The sequence below is a fragment of the Salvia hispanica genome, chromosome 3 (genome assembly GCF_029641045.1).
Source record: "Salvia hispanica isolate PSC_SH4W2 chromosome 3, Shi_PSC_v1, whole genome shotgun sequence".
Lineage (NCBI taxonomy): Eukaryota > Viridiplantae > Streptophyta > Magnoliopsida > Lamiales > Lamiaceae > Salvia > Salvia hispanica.
The window spans coordinates 34,699,566-34,716,113 of record NC_142694.1 but is presented as its reverse complement, the minus strand read 5'-3'; positions in this window follow the sequence as shown (position 1 = coordinate 34,716,113).

The window sequence follows — 16,548 nt, the reverse complement described above, 5'->3', positions numbered from 1 at the left end:
CCTGGCCCAGAAGAAAGACAACTTCAGCCATATTACAGTCAGCCCTGTGAGGGAGAGTGTCAAGCTCAGGCAAATTCGATGGGAAGTTGGAATCCCGACGGAAGTTGGAACCAAGGAAGATAGAGGGAAGCTCCATGGAGGGCTCACACAAACTTTAGGTGGACTGACCATGATCAAGGCCAATCACCCCCACTTCAAACTCACGAATTATGCACACCCTCCGGAGAGGCAGTCTAACTGGTCAGGAAAAGGTCAAGATGGGCAATTGAAGCTGGGGTACAGGAATCAGGACCATACTAATTTGGGAAATAGGAATAAGAACAATCCAGGGAGCTCCTATGTGCCACCTCACCAGAGAAATAACCAGGGGAACTACCAGAATTCCCAACCGAATCATCAAGGGAATCAAGGGTCTAGCAACCAATACAACAATCATCAAGGGAACTATCGTCAGAACCAAGGTCAAGGGCCAAATTTTAATCAGTCCAACCCCAGGCCACAGAGGAGTTTGGATGACATGGTCCACGACCTAGTGAATTCACAGCAGTTCATGCAGAATAACCTGCACTCCAACAATGACGTGGTGCACAAATCGCAAGATGTTCAGTCTGAACATATGTCGCCATGGACATGATGGCAAAGCAACTGTCCCAGATCGCAGTTTCCTTGAATGAGATGCGAGGAAATGAAGGGAAACTTCCTGCCACCGTCAAACCACCAGACCGAGCAAACATTAGTCAAATTACCTTGAGGTCTGGGCGGGGTTATGAAGGACCGACTGTGGAGATTAACGAGGAGGTGCCTGTGCAGGTTAGTGAAGGACAAAAAGGCCAGACGCATCAAGGGGATAGCCCTAGACCCAGGGAAATCCTTGTTTAGAATGACCTTCAAAAGGGAGATTTAGGGGGATCCCTACCTCGACCAAGAGACCCATTCTTCCTAGACCCAGAACCTGAAGAAGTGAGCAAGGAAGGAAACAAGGGAGTTGATGAAACCCAGGCTGGGACTTCCACAAATGCAGTAAAGCGAGCAAAACCATTTCCATCCCGAGGGAAAGCGAAGAAGAAAAAGGATGATACAGAGGATCTCATGGAGATTTTTAGCAAGTTGGAAATCAACCTGCCATTCCTGCAAGCCCTTAAAATGCCTGCTTTCAGCAAGTTCATCAAGGAGATTGCAGGAAAGACCAAGCCAGATGGGAAGATTGTGATCGGGGAGAATGTGTTTGCTGTGATACAAAAAAGAAGGATGCCCTCGAAATGCACCGACCCAGGTATGTTTACATTACCCATCTCTCTAGGGGACATCAAAGTTGAGCATGCTATGTGTGATCTAGGGGCGTCCATTAATGTTTTACCGCTTTCGATCTATAAGAAATTGACTGGAGTGAGGATGGTTGCTACCAAGGTAGTGATCCAATTAGCAGATAGAACTTGCATTTGCCCTGAAGGAATGTTGGAAAATGTTATAGTCAAAGTGCATGATTTTCTGTATCCTGCTGATTTTTATGTGATCAAGATGAATGATAATGAGTCTGCCGATTCTAGTGGTGTACTTTTAGGGAGACCATTTTTGCGTACCGCTAAGACCATTATCGATGTCTTCGATAGAACAATTTGCTTGGATTATAACAGGGAAAAGTATACTTTTAGCATAGATGAAGGGATGAAAAGGCCTTTAGATGTTGAGAATCTCTATGCTATTGATGTTATTAACCCCCTGGTCCAAGAATATCTTGAGACAGAATTGATACAGGAACAAATTGATAACTCAGAGTTGAGTCATTCGATTGACAGAGAAGTTGTAGGATGGTGTGCAGCGATGAACACAACAGAATTGACAGATGAGGAACTCACGGAGGCCATAATGGAGTTTTGCAGAAACCCCGAGTCAGCCAAATCTAAGGGATCGGCTCACGTGGCCAGTCTGGAGAATTCTCCTGGGTCTGGGAAGGTGGCATTACCAGAAATTGCGGACAAAAATCCCTTGCCCCAGGAGACGAATGGAACAAAAAAGGAGCTGAAGACACTTCCACCAGGCCTCAAATACGCTTACTTGGAGGAGGATGAAACATTCCCTGTAATAATCAACAGTGACCTGACCAAGGAACAAGAGAAGGGGTTGTTGGAAGTTATCAAAAGAAACAAGAAAGCAATAGGGTGGACTCTCTCGGATTTGGTAGGAATAAGTCCTGATCTTTGTATGCACCACATTCGTTTAGAAGAAGGTGCAAAGGCTCATCGAGATGCACAACGAAAACTGAATCTGAACATGCGAGAGGAGGTCCTAAAGGAGGTATTAAAATTGCTTGCTCTAGGGATTATCTACTCCATTCCGGACAGTGAGTGGGTCAGTCCTGTTCACATGGTGCCCAAAAAGTCTGGGATACAGGTTGTTAAGAATGAAAAGAACGAGCTGGTGCCCACCACACTAGTGACAGGGTGGAGGATGTGCATCGACTACAGGAAGTTGAACGAAGCCACGAAGAAGGATCATTTCCCCCTACCTTTCATCAATCAGATGCTAGAAAGATTGGCTGGCAAGCAGTACTTCTGTTTCCTTGATGGATACAGTGGTTACTTCCAAATCTACGTTAATCCAGAGGACCAAGGGAAAACCACGTTCACGTGCCCCTTTGGTACTTATGCATACCGAAGAATGCCGTTTGGATTGTGTAATGCACCGGGAACTTTCCAGCGGTGTATGATGAGCATTTTTTCGGATTTGCTGGAAGTATCCATTGAGATATTCATGGATGATTTCACCGTATATGGGAACTCATTTGATACTTGTTTGGCCAGCCTTGATCTAGTGTTACAAAGGTGCCAAGAGAAGCATTTAGTATTGAATTTTGAAAAATGCCACTTCATGGTGACTGAAGGCATTGTCCTGGGTCACGTGGTTTCTCAGAAAGAGATACAAGTAGACAAGGCAAAGGTAGAGGTGATATCAAAGTTACTATACCCTACGAACCAAAAAGAGGTGAGAGGCTTCCTAGGTCATGTAGGGTTTTATAGGAGATTCATCAAGGATTTCGCAAAAATCGCGCAACCACTCACTCGTTTGTTACACAATGATGTGGAATTCGTCTTTGACGAAGGATGCAAAAAGGCATTCCAGTTGCTTAAGGACAGGTTAGTATCAGCACCAATTATCAGGGGGCCAGACTGGAACCATCCTTTCGAGATAATGTGTGACGCGAGTGATTTTTCTGTGGGAGGGCTGTCCTAGGACAGAAAATTGATGGAAAAAGCTATGTGATCTTCTATGCTTCCAAGACGCTGAATCAGGCTCAGAAGAATTATGACACCACGGAGAATGAAATGTTGGCTGTCGTATACTCGTTTGAGAAATTTCGACCCTACCTCCTTGGGTCGAGGGTTATAGTCTTCACGGATCACGCAGCAATAAAGTACTTACTGGCTAAAAAGGAGTCTAAGCCGAGATTAATCCGTTGGGTGTTACTCTTGCAGGAGTTTGATTAGGAAGTAAGAGACAAAAGAGGAACGGAGAATAGAGTCGCCGATCACTTGAGCAGAATACATCAAGGGGAAACAAAAGAGGCCATACCCGATGCCTTCCCTGAGGAGCATTTGTACTTTCTGGAGAAATATCCTAGACCACTTAACTGGGAAGCAGTTTTGGCTTTAACCGGTCTAGGGGAATCGGATAAGGGGAAGCGCACATTGAACGCAGAACCGTGGTTTGCCGATTTAGCCAAGTACTTGGTCACGGGAGAGATGCCAAGTTCAAACGAAGTTTCCCGGGCCCAGAGAATGAAAATTAGAAGCGAAGCTAAATATTACTTTTGGGACGACCCTTACCTGTGGAAAATATGCTCGGATCAAGTGATTAGACGCTGCATTCCCGAATGGGAACAAAAAAATGTGTTAATTCATTGCCACACTTTGGCATGTGGAGGGCACTTTGGACCGAGGAAGACAGCAAGGAAAGTTCTAGACATCGGTTTTTATTGGCCGAAGCTAAATAGGATGCTTTTGAGTTCTGCCAATGTTGCGAGAGGTGCCAACTGACGGGGGGAATTTCAAGGAGGGACGAGATGCCTCAGGTCCCGATGATCGTGTGTGAAATTTTTGATGTGTGGGGGTTGGACTTTATGGGACCGTTCCCACCATCTTGTGGGAACACTTATATATTGGTTGCAGTAGACTACGTGTCTAAGTGGATAGAAGCTAAGGCCACCACAACATGCGAATCGAAGGAAGTGGCAAAATTTTTGAAGGCCAACATTTTCAACAGATATGGAGTTCCCCGGGCCATCGTCTCAGATCAGGGAACTCATTTCTGTAATCGCACCATCGATGCTCTGATGAAGAAATATGGTGTTCACCATAAAGTGTCGACTTCGTACCACCCCCAATCTAATGGCCAAGCAGAGATTTCTAATCGTGAGATCAAGGCAATATTGGAGAAAATAGTTAATCCGTCAAGGAAGGATTGGAGCAAGAGGCTTGGTGACGCATTGTGGGCCTACATAACTGCTTTTGAAATGCCTATTGGAATGTCGCCTTACAGGCTTGTGTTTGGCAAGATGTGCCACTTACCTGTTGGTATTGAGCACAAGGCGTATTGGGCAGTGAAAGAGTTGAACATGAAACCTACAGCCTGCGAAGAGGAAAGGAAGTTACAACTACAGGAATTGGAGGAACTTCGGCTGGAGTCATTTGAGTCTGCCATGTGGTACAAAGAAAGGACGAAGTTATGGCATGACAAGAATCTCCGGGTCAAGGAACTTCATGTGGGACAGAAGGTGCTCCTTTTCCAATCCTGGCTCAAGCTAATGCCAGGGAAATTGAAATCCAAATGGATCGGCCCATATACCATCGTCGGCATCCGCGCAAACGGAGCAGTGGAGATCCAGGGAAGTGCTCCTAACTCTGTCCCTTTTCTTATAAATGGTCAAAGAGTGAAAGTCTATAGGGATAATTCCGAGTTGTGTGTGGTGGACGAATTTCCACTACACGCACTCCCAACTATCGCCTAGACAGACGAGGAGGTATTCTTGATGAATTCCTAGGTCAGGCAGTAGGTTAACAATTCTGAAATATGAACTGAACCAGGGAATCTCGGGAATATTTTAAAGAAGTGTGTAACTAGTTTAATTGTTTTTTCAAACTAAAGAAAATCCAAAAATATTTTCGAAGCACCAGACTCCGAAGGAAACCGACACTTTATACTCTAACCTTAACCTGGGAGTCTGGAACCTTCAATTTTTCTTTTTAAGTATAGGGTCATGGTCAAGGAAATCAGCTAGAGAAGAACCTGAAGGGAGAAGTCAAGGGAAGCTTGGAGGAAGAGGTCAAGGAGGGAAGAAGATATTTTGAATTTCAAAATCTGGCCGATATTTATGGAAATTGTACGGTTGCTTACATCATGCCTGCAACCGCACCATCCTTTCATCAGAAAAGCAACCGTCGCCTCTCTCTCTCCAACAATCCCAAATCGACGAAAATCTGAATTTACTCTCCCTTCTCTCTACTTTCGTTCTCTCTCTCTAAAATATAAACCCTAACCCAAATTCGACCCAGTTTTTTGTCAAATTTCAGATCTGCAGTGATGGATTCAACCCAACTCACCGGAAGTTCACAAAGAACGGTGTACGACCCAGCCCTGTTAGCGGAACTGACGCAGAAATTGGGGAGCGTCTAGAAAGCAAAAGAAGTATATGCCCTGTTCTCCGCTAGCCTAATGACGTCAGCACCGGTCGTACCACCACTGACGATTTCGGTAGATTCGGCTGCACAACCGGCGGATATTCGTGAAAAAAGGCCGCAAGATTCTGGATCTCAACATGCAGAAACCGCTTCACATGAGGCGGAGAAAGAGGAGGCGGTGGACGAACGGCCGAGGGGTGACGGACCGACGAACGACGGAAAATGGTGGAGACAGAAAAGCAAGGCGACGAGAACCCTAATTTTGAAGGTAGGGAAGTTTGTGAGGGGGAAACCCCTATTGTGGGCAGTACGACTGAGGGGGAAACCCCTATTGTGAAGAATGTTGCTGAGGGGAAAACCCCTATGGAAATTGGGGATGAAACCCCAACTAATTTCAGGGGTGCGACCCCTGAACCTATGGAAGAGGGGGCAACCCCAAGCGGTGTCTGGGGGGAGAACCCCATTTATATTGAGGGGGCGACCCCGATGGTGGAACATGAGGGGGAAACCCCAGAAAAGTTAATGGAAGAAGCAGATCTACTTGTTACTGGAGTACCGGAGCCCAAGGGAGGGCTGAATTTGATTGTGGACTTGGTGGGCGCACCAGGAGGAGTCTCCTCGATGAAGTCGATGACTTAGTTCCTGATGCTGCAGAGGCAGAGGAACGCCGCCTGGCCAAGGAAAGGGCGAGGAAAGGAAAGGCGGCGACGACCTCATCTACTCAGTCAAGGAAAGCTCCCTCCGTCAAGGAGGTCGAGGAGACCCTTTCCCCTATAACTGAGGATCCCTCTGTCGAGGAACAAGATGACCCCATTCCTGAGCCCATCTATGACTCTGAAGAAGCTGAAGAGGAGCCTATTCCAGGACGTCCAGAGATTTGGTTGACTAAAGAACTGCTGGAGGAGATGAGGCAGTTCGAAGATCAGAAGAGGACCGCAGTATACAAGGAAAGGTGCAGCGCCGGAAAGATGGCCAAGTCCGGGAAGCAGTACAGCTCAAGGGAGCTTAAGATGATCGCATGTGACAAAGAATTCCGCGCCTGCATCTATTCAATAGGATTTGAGTGGTTATTACAGCACAGCCAGGAGAGGGTGCCCGTGGATTTAGCGAGGGAGTTTTTCTCCACATTTCGATTAAAAAGTACCACTGATCTTGATGCGGATTCAATAACGTTCAGGTTGTTTAACGACGAATATGAAATGATCATTCGGGAATGGTCTCTGCGGATGGGATTGTTTACCCAAGCCGAGGATGAGGAGGGGACATGGAATGAGAGGATGATCGGTGTGCCGAAGAATACGTCGGGCTTCAAAGTGCAAACGGCATGGGAGCTGATCACTCACCCCAAGGCAGGAATGTTTAAGTCCAGCTACTCCAAGGCCTCCCACATTGAAGACCGAATCCTCCGATTTGCTCAGACGTTTATCAGCTATAACTTGATGGGAATCGCTAATTCAGCTCTTACAACCACCGACCTTTACTTCACATGGTGCATGGCGAAAGGTGTAAAGGTGCACCTAGGATATTGGCTGGCGCAGGCATGCCACCAAATGACGAGCAACCCTGCGCGTCATATGTATACCTGCCACCTCCTCGGCGCCTACCTCCAGCGGAACATAGAAATGAAAATTGCCAAGGCCGCTCCTTTGGTAGTCATGTGCGACCCCCCAAAGGTGTTCAGTGTTGATTATTTTTTCAACAAGGGGTTGCTGCAAACTCATGGCGCCAAGACCCTCTTCTACTCGTTAGGAGACAAGGTGAAAGCAGAGCCTGAGGAAGCCATGCCGAGTGAAGAGGTTGAAGAGATACGTAAGGAAGTCCAGGATGTGAAGAAGGAAATACAGTTGATAAGAAAGGAAGTGATGAAGGAGCTTGGTGGGATCAGAACGGAATTGAACGGCAACCGGGAGGAAGTGAAGACCCTGAGGGGCAACATTGCAGATTTGGCGGTGAAGTGCGCAAAACAAAATGAGCGAATGACGGAAGCGGTGGAGCTTTCGATAAAAATGTTGAAGTGGCTGCAGCAGACTCTCCCCTTGACCCAGTCGAAGGTAACTCCTGGGTCCAGCAGTGAAGTCAAGCAGCCCATCCAGAGCAGTCCCTCCGTCAAGCGACCGCAGCAATCGCTCAAGCAGTTGATCTCCCCACCCATTCCCAAGCAAGTGTCAGCCCCAACCAAATCAAAGTCTCTCATGAAGAAGTCAGTACCCGACCAGTCAGCACAGGAAGAGGAAGAGCTGGAGCAGCCAGCAAAGAAGAAAGTGAAAATGACCCGACCTGGAATCCCACCCCAGTCTGGCTCTCGAGGGAGCCAGCCCCAGAAGTGAATCACCCCCCATGACCAAGTAATTTTGAATTTTCTTGCTTTCAGTTATCTGTTTTTTTTTATTTCCGTTCCCTATTTGTGTTTGTGTTTTGTAAGTGTCTGTGTCTTCTCCAACTTAGCCCACTGCGTGGTCTAAGTGTGAGAAGTTTGTATTCTCGGTTTTATTGTGTTTTTTCTCCCACTTAGCCCACTGCGTGGTCTAAGTGTGAGAAGTTTTTGTTTTTATATACTGTTTTGTTGTTTTGCATTGATCTCTCTCTTTCCCCCCTTCACGACGATGGCTTGGGACAAGCTTGAGTGAAGTGGGAGGGGAAGAAGAGTCAATGCATGTATTTGTCAGCATGATAAGTGTCTTTCGGTCTAAGTTTTGTTTGTGTCGCATGAGTCAATGAATATAATACGGCATGATCCCCTTAGTGAAAGTAATTGAAAATAAGAGGCATTTCAACTTAGAAGCTTTTTCCTGTAATAAGTCTAGTTAATCTAAGTGAAGCGAGAACGAGTTGTGAGAAGAGTTGTGAAAGAGAAAAATAGGGGAATTGGGTTATGAAGGTATAAACTGGACGTAGTCCAGGGTATGAAGGTATAAGGTGGACGAAGTCCAGAAGAGAGGAGGAGAATGGAGGAATAAGCTGGACGAAGTCCAGAGAAAAAAAAAACAAAAAACAAAAAAAAAAGAGAAAAAAAAGGGGAGGAGAAAATAAAATATATATATATAAAAGGAGGAATAAGCTGGACGAAGTCCAGAGGGAAGTTGTCTAAAGGGCAGGAACGATAATAGCCTGACCCAGGAAAAAGGAGGAACTCTCATAACTCGACGCTTCAGTGGTATGGCAATAACTTAAGAGAGAATCGATCCTAACATTCCTGGTGAGGAATGAGTGATCGAGTGAATCCAACAATTGGGTAAGTAAAAGGCTATCTTGACAAGCTGACAGATTGGCTAGGTAAAGGAAGGGAAAGGGCCTATTTGGAGGAGTGCAGCCTGTTGGATTGACCTTAATCTTGTGGGGACGGTTGCCTAAAAGTTGAAGCTATCTCATGCATATGTGTATATATGTTTATGTGTTTGTATGTTTTTCTTAAATTGTTTAAGTCTTAAATTGTGTCTAGGTCTAGGAGTCTGTTTAGAGTCTAAAAGATTCGGTCAGGGGATAACCTTGCTTGAAATTCGCCTTATTCTTTTTTTTCTTGTCTTTATACTTGAGGACAAGTATGGTTCAAGTGTTAGCAGTTTGATAAGGCTAATTTCATGCATCGGTTATATGGTGAAAAGCGTTACATTTTGTTGGGTCTAACACGTTTCCTAAGCCAGGTGTGTGATAGAATCGCTAGATCGAGGGAATGATGAAGGAAACAATCTAGCGAAGGAATGAAGTAAAACGAGCAGAATCCAAGGGAAAAGAAGGCGTGACGGAGGGAGTCAGTAGCTGAGGGCAACACAGTCTATCTATACCTCGCTGGGCCCCACTCCAACGCCTATAAATAGAAGAGCATGCAACACACAATGGGGACTCTTTTCGCTCACTCTTAGCTCATACACACACAACACACACTTGGGAATGGGAGATCTGGGGTAGTTTTCGGTTCTGAGGGGTCTTTTCTTTAAGAAATTCAATCGTAACACGCGTCCGCGTGAGGACGAAGATACAATCTCTTTATTTTCAGTTTGTTTTTGCACTTTTGCGGTCGAACTTCACTTTTGGGAGTCGATTTGGCTGTTGATGTTACTTATTATCCTTTCACTTCTGCTGGTTTGCGTTTAGTTGTGATATTTCAAGTTGATTTACGTAGATCTTGCTGCTGAGAGTTTATTTTAACAAGTTATATGTCGATCTCTGTTTTTTTTTATGCTGTGAAACTTGATCTGGGAATTTGGTGATAGATCTGTGGTTTGTTGATTGATTGGAGGTTGTTGTTTAAATCTGAAGTCATGAAATGTTTCCGTTGGTTGGAGTTTGTGTCGGACGCTTGGATCCAGAGTGGATTTAGCGTCTGAGGTTGGATCTAAAGTGAGAAGGTTGAGTTGTGCATGGATTTGAGTTTTCCGCTTGCTTTCTGTTTTACTTCATCTAGCATCCCTGGATCTGTTTAGTTCTTGTTGTTATACATCAAATTGGTTTAGATTTAGTCTGCTCTGCTCTGATTTCGTTCATGTTGTTTTTCTTCTGAGGTTTTACGCAATTTGGTTGAAGAAGATGATGTCGTTGTTAGTTAGTACCAGAGTTAGTTGTTTTGCCAGCTTTTCGTCCGTACTCTGCTTTTTCAGTCATGGTTCCCACAGTCAGTTTGTTTCCCGAGTCTAGGTAATTAGAGTAGTTTCTTAGATCTAGTGATTGTGCGGTTAATTTTCCTTGCGTTGTTTTCTTTGTTGCTTCGCCTAGGTCTAGCTGATAGCGTAGTAGTTTTAAAATTCCCAAGTTAAGTTTATTTTTCCTCAACCCAAGAAAAAATGCGTGGCAGCAGCCAACCCCATAAACAAGTCCAAATCCTTGAACTTGATTATTACGCATCCATCTCTGTGGGATCGATCCCTACTTCCCTATACTAGGTTTAGTAAAGTGGTTGAGGGTTTTTGAAAGAGTGCTCTGTGTGTCCGACAACCAGGATTTCCGACGACCAACGAGTTCCTAGACCGCGTGATCTAGTGGATTTGCTGGACCAAGGGAACTTGTTATATTCTTTCTGTGCGCACAGCGTGTTTACCATCCAGTAGTAGTAACCAATATACATCTGGACACTCACTTTCAGTTGTCATCTGCTACCTCTTGTTCATCACCTTCTTCTTCCTCAGGTTTGGTGGGTGCATCGTTCTGGCCTCCATGTCCACTTGTTCCAGCTCCAGTGCTTTCCTTTCCTCTCGCTAACTCCTTCAGTATGCTCTCCATCATGGTTGTCAGCCTTGCCATCTCTGCACGTGATTGTCTATTTTCTTCCGCTACCTCAGTTACTGCCCTCTCCAGACTTTCTTGCCTCAGCCTTTGCGCTTGTTCAATTTGCCCAGCTTGCCCCTCTTGGCCCTGTTGTGCCCTTCCACCAGGGGATTCTCCCATCGGGTAGAATTGGGGCAATCCTTCTCTATAGTATACCAAGTTTGTGCGGACGAAGAAGGGTATATCGAACAGGCTAGGAGCGTCGACCATGTACATCGGAGATAGGTATTTTGCCTCTGTTATGATGATGTTGTTGCGCACGAAGGCTCCTAGTATGTGGCAGAGGGACAAGTTCCTAGCTGGGTGGGTTGCTATCAGGTGGCATCGGTAGGCTGTCCAGAATCCTAAATGCAGCCTCCTGCCGCGATTAGCGCACCACACCATGTACAATTCAGTCATAGATGTTCTGGCAGCCGAATTACTCTGTCCCAGTAAGTTGTAGCCCAAGTAGAGTTGCACTAATCTCAGCATGGAATTGTTGAAATGGGTGGATCTGGATGTAGTGGAGGTGAACTGACCAGCATCGGGGTGGGTTAGCTCCTCCCAGGCTTCCTGGGGCTCAAAGTCTATGTGTCTCCTCAGTACCCCCCTCTCTCTGCTTCTCCATTCTGGTCCTATAGCCTCCTCCAGGCTACACATTCCCAGTCGCACGGTCCACTCGATCAGACTCATGGATAGCTCTCCACCGAATATCCTGAAGGAAATTGACACCTCGTCTAGGTCCGTTGTGACTTGGAACCTAAACGTGGTGAAGAACTCCTTCGCTAATCTCACAGATATCTTCGGGTCCCTATTCTCTAACAGCCACTCAAAACCCAATGCTTCCATACTGGCTAGGAAGGAATCACGAACAGACAACTCATCCAAAGAGGGTATATGGAGTACCTTTCCGCATTTGACTTGCTTGTTGCTATCTTCTTTGTCGTCAAATGCGTCTTGAAGCTTCTTGGTGTTGTAGTGCTTCATGTCCTCCATAAGCTCATCAGTGAGCTCTACCCTCCACCGTCGGTACACAATCCTCTCTACCGGAGGGTGGACTAGTTCTTGGTGGTTGTCGGGGAGCTGCTGCTCATGATACTCTTCCCCTTCTAGAGAGATATCTCTCTCTGTGTCTGACTCCTCGCTGGAAGTGTAGTCGTTGTCACTCAACCTCCTTCTTTCTTCTGTCTCTCTGATCACTATGCTTGCATTGGTTGTGCGCTATTTCTATACGACTTGCTTTGACTTGACAAGGGCCTTCCCCTTTCTCTTTCTTTCCTGGATGTACTTTTCTTCGACTTCCATTACCTTTGCTTCTTCTTCGGCTTGTGTTGAAGTGGCCTCCTGGGTAGTAGGCTCGGTCACCATGCGGGTACTAGTATCGCTTCTTGTCGCCTCCTCCCGACCTACTGACTCTGATGCGAGGTCCAGACCCTCAGCCACCTTGTCAGCATTCTCCTTCTGGTCAGTCGGCGTTGATGATACTGTCCCTGTTGCCATTTGGGTGTCCTTCTGGCTAGCCTTCGAGGGCTCCTCCCCAGGTTTCGTAGGAGTAATCTTCTCGTCTTCGCTAGAGACCTCCACTGCATCTGCTGCTGTGTTTGCTCTTACCTTGTTGGACTTCCACTTTCCTAAGCATCTTTGTGACACTCTTTGGGGTTTCTGCCTTTCTACCTTGGGGTGGCTCTTCAACACTAGCTTCCTCTTTACTGGCTTTGGTTTAGTCACTATTGAGGCTTCCTCTGGTTGTTTTTCTGGTTCCTGCCTCTCCTCTTCAAGTTTATCAGCTTTCTCAGTTTGTTCTTCTGTCATCTCCTCCACGGATTGGTAGACTACCCCCTCTGACTCATCTGCTTCCATGGTTGTTTCCCCTCTTCCTACTGCCGGGGATGCGAGGTCCAGTACCTCAGCCACCCCTTCAGTATTTACCACGATCCTATCTCCCTTGTGTAAAACCGATTGGAACTCCTCATTCGTCATTAACCCTTGTTTCTTGGCCGTTTCGTTCAGGTCTATCTCTTCCGTCTCTGCTTCATCGGCTGTGGCTTCAGTGGCCATTATCTCCTCTGCTTCGCCCTTCTCGCCCTCGCCTTGTCCCTCTCCGCTCTCCTTTTCCTCTGTTTCTCCCCAGTTGGGATCTTGATAGGCGGAAAGAGGGCTAACGTCGAGCGGCTCTGTTTGTTGGTGTATGGGAGAAAGGTGAGAGGGTTTTGATTGTGCAGTTACTATTGGGGAGGTCTTTTCGGATGTCGGATTTGAGGTTTTTGGGGTGGTGATGGGTGGGTTTACTGTGGTCGCAGTTGGGGTAGGGTTTGGTGTCACCGACATTCCTCCGGTCAGGCTAAATCCAGCCAGGGTCGCTGTCCAATCCTTGTTCGGGTCCTGTTGCCTCAGGTACGCCGCCAGTGCGTCTAAAGGAACCATTGCTGAAATTTGTGTCGTCGGCGTTGGCTGTGATCGTTGCGGACTCGACGGCCGCGATTCGGCTGTCGCTCGGACTTCTGGGAGGTCTTCGCCGGTGTTGGATGCTGGGTTTTTGGTTGCTTTACTCTTCGCCATGGTCTGTATCGGTGGTGGTTTTCTTTTTCCGGTAGTGATTCACGGTGGTTTTCGTAGTGGGGTGGTAGTTGTGGGTGAGAGAATGCAGGTAAGGGTTTGTAAAGTGAAGGGGAGTAGGCGGTGGGGTATTTTATAGTGGGGTGGGCAGTTGAGGGTTTTGACCGGTTGTAGGCGGTTGCCTGGTTGCGACGCTTCGGGTGGGAGGCGGTTGGGCGTTCTCGCAGCTGATTGGACGTCCCTTGTCACGTCGTTGCTCCACGCGCCCTCCCAGTCTCTACACTCGCCTGCAAAGTTGCACACCCCAAAATTCAAACTTCACTCATCTCCCCCTTCTAAATTAGCTAAAAATAGAAATAGAGAAAATAAATGGCTCTTAAATATAATTCAGAGTTTCATCCAAGTGGTATCCTCGTGGTCAGCACGGACTCCAAATTAATATTTAAAATCCGAAAATCTTTTTGGTATTTTTTCCTACTTAACTTAAGTTAAATTACTAAATATTCACAATATTTACATCATTACTAAGGGTATTTAAAGTTTTACCTGGTCAATATGCACTAATCATATTGCGTTGACCAGGTGGAACTCCAAACCCCTTTTCTACTGATCATTTAGGTGCTATTGAAGTGTAGTGGAATTTCTTCCACTACACACGTCTCTTCATTTTCCCTATATACTTTTAATATATGCCCATTAACGACAAAAGGTTCAGAGTTAGGGACACTCCCTGAAATCTCGACCGCTCCATTAGCACGTAGTGCAGTGATAATGTAAGGTCCTGCCCATTTTGACTTGAGTTTCCCAGGCATTAGCTTCAATCTTGACTGGAAGAGTAGTACTTTCTGACCAACATGGAGATCCTTGGTTCTCAAATTTTTGTCGTGCCACATCTTTGTTTTCTCCTTGTACCACATGGCTGAGTCAAACGACTCCAATCTGAGTTCTTCCAGCTCTTGTAGCTGCAGCTTCCTTTCCTCTTCATAGGCCTTAGCATCCATGTTAACTTGTTGAACTGCCTAGTACGCTCGGTGCTCAATTCCCACTGGTAAGTGGCACATCTTCCCAAAGATGATGCGATATGGGGACATCCCGATAGGTGTTTTGTAGGTTGTCCGATATGCCCACAGGGCATCCTCTAACCTTGTGCTCCAATCTTTTCTAGAGGGGTTGACTGTTTTCTCTAAGATGCTCTTTATTTTTCTGTTTGAGATCTTCGCCTGCCCATTGGCTTGAGGGTGATAAGGGCTAGATAGGCGGTAATGAACCCCGTATTTCTTCATCAACGCTTCGACCGTTCGGTTGCAGAAGTGAGTCCCTTGATCGGAGATGATTTCCCTTGGTATCCCAAATTGGCTGAATATATGACTCTTGAGGAACTTGGTGACTTCTTTAGATTCACAAGTGCTCGTGGCTTTGGCTTCTATCCACTTTGATACATAGTCAATTGCCACCAGGATGTAGGAATTCTCATAAGATGAGGGAAAAGGACCCATGAAGTCCATACCCCAGATGTCGAACACTTCACAAACAATCACTGGAACATGCGGCATTTCATCCCTTGCGGAGATCCCACCGGTCAGTTGACAACGGTCACAGCCTTTGCAGAATTCGTACGCATCTCTGTTCAGGGTCGGCCAATAGAATCCGCTATCCAGCACCTTTCTGGCAGTCTTCCTTGGTCCGAAATGTCCTCCACATGCCAAGGAGTGGCAGTGCGTTAGTACATCCCGTTGCTCCCAGTCAGGAACACATCTCCTTATAACTTGGTCGGTTCCTGCCTTCCACAAGTATGGGTCATCCCAGAAATAATACTTTGCATCGCTCTTGATCTTCATCCTCTGAGCCTTTGTCACGTTTGGCACCATTGGTAGCTCTCCCGTCACTAGGTAGTTGGCCAAGTCCGCAAACCAGGGTTCCTGTCCTACTTTCTCCTTGCCCTTGGTTGTTGCGTCCTGCCCAGTAAGCCTCATTACTTTTTCCCAATCGATCTTCCTTGCGGAGAAAATCACTTCACACAAATGCTCTTTCGGGAATCGATCTCTCACATCCTCGCTGTTCCCTTCTTGTATTATTCTGCTCAAGTGGTCCGATACTTTGTTTTCAACCCCCTTTTTGTCTTCTACTTCCTAATCAAATTCTTGTTAAAGCAGCACCCATCTGATCAGTCGGGGTTTTGATTCCTTCTTTGCAATGAGATACTTAATTGCCGCATGATCAGTATAGACGATGACTCTGGATCCTAATAGGTACTGCCTAAACTTCTCGAATGAATAGAAAATAGCCAACATCTCCTTCTCAGTGGTGTCATAGTTCCGTTGGGCTTGATTCAAGGTCTTAGATGCATAGAATATCACGTAGCTCTTCCCATCGATCTTCTTACCCAGGACGGCCCCCACGGCATAGTCACTGGCATCGCACATCACCTCGAAGGGGTGATCCCAGTTAGGAGCTTGAATAATCGGTACAGAGATCAATTTTTCCTTAAGAAGGTTGAAAGCAGCCTTGCAATGCTCGACGAAAACGAACTCCACCTCGTGCTGGAGAAGTCTGGTAAGGGGTTGGGCGATCTTGGCGAAATCCTTGATAAATCTTTGATAAAATCCAGCATGGCCCAAAAAATCTCTTATTCCCTTCTGGTCAGTAGGGAAGGGCAGTTTGGATATGACATCCACCTTAGCTTGATCCACTTGGATTCCCTTTTCTGACACCACGTGCCCTAAGACGATTCCTTCTGTAACCATAAAGTGGCATTTCTCAAAATTTAAAACCAGACTCTTTGCTTGGCACCTTTCTAGCACCACATCCAAATGTTGCAAGCACGAGTCGAAAGAGTCTCCGTAGACAGTGAAATCATCCATAAAGATCTCTATGCAATCTTCAATCAAATCCGAGAATATGCTCATCATGCATTGTTGGAAAGTACCGGGGGCGTTGCATAGGCCAAATGGCATACGCCTATACGCATAGGTTCCAAATGGACAGGTGAACATGGTCTGTTCCTGGTCCTCCGGATCCACGTAGATTTGAAAGTAGCCACTGTACCCATCCATAAAACAGAAGTACTTCCTCCCAGCCA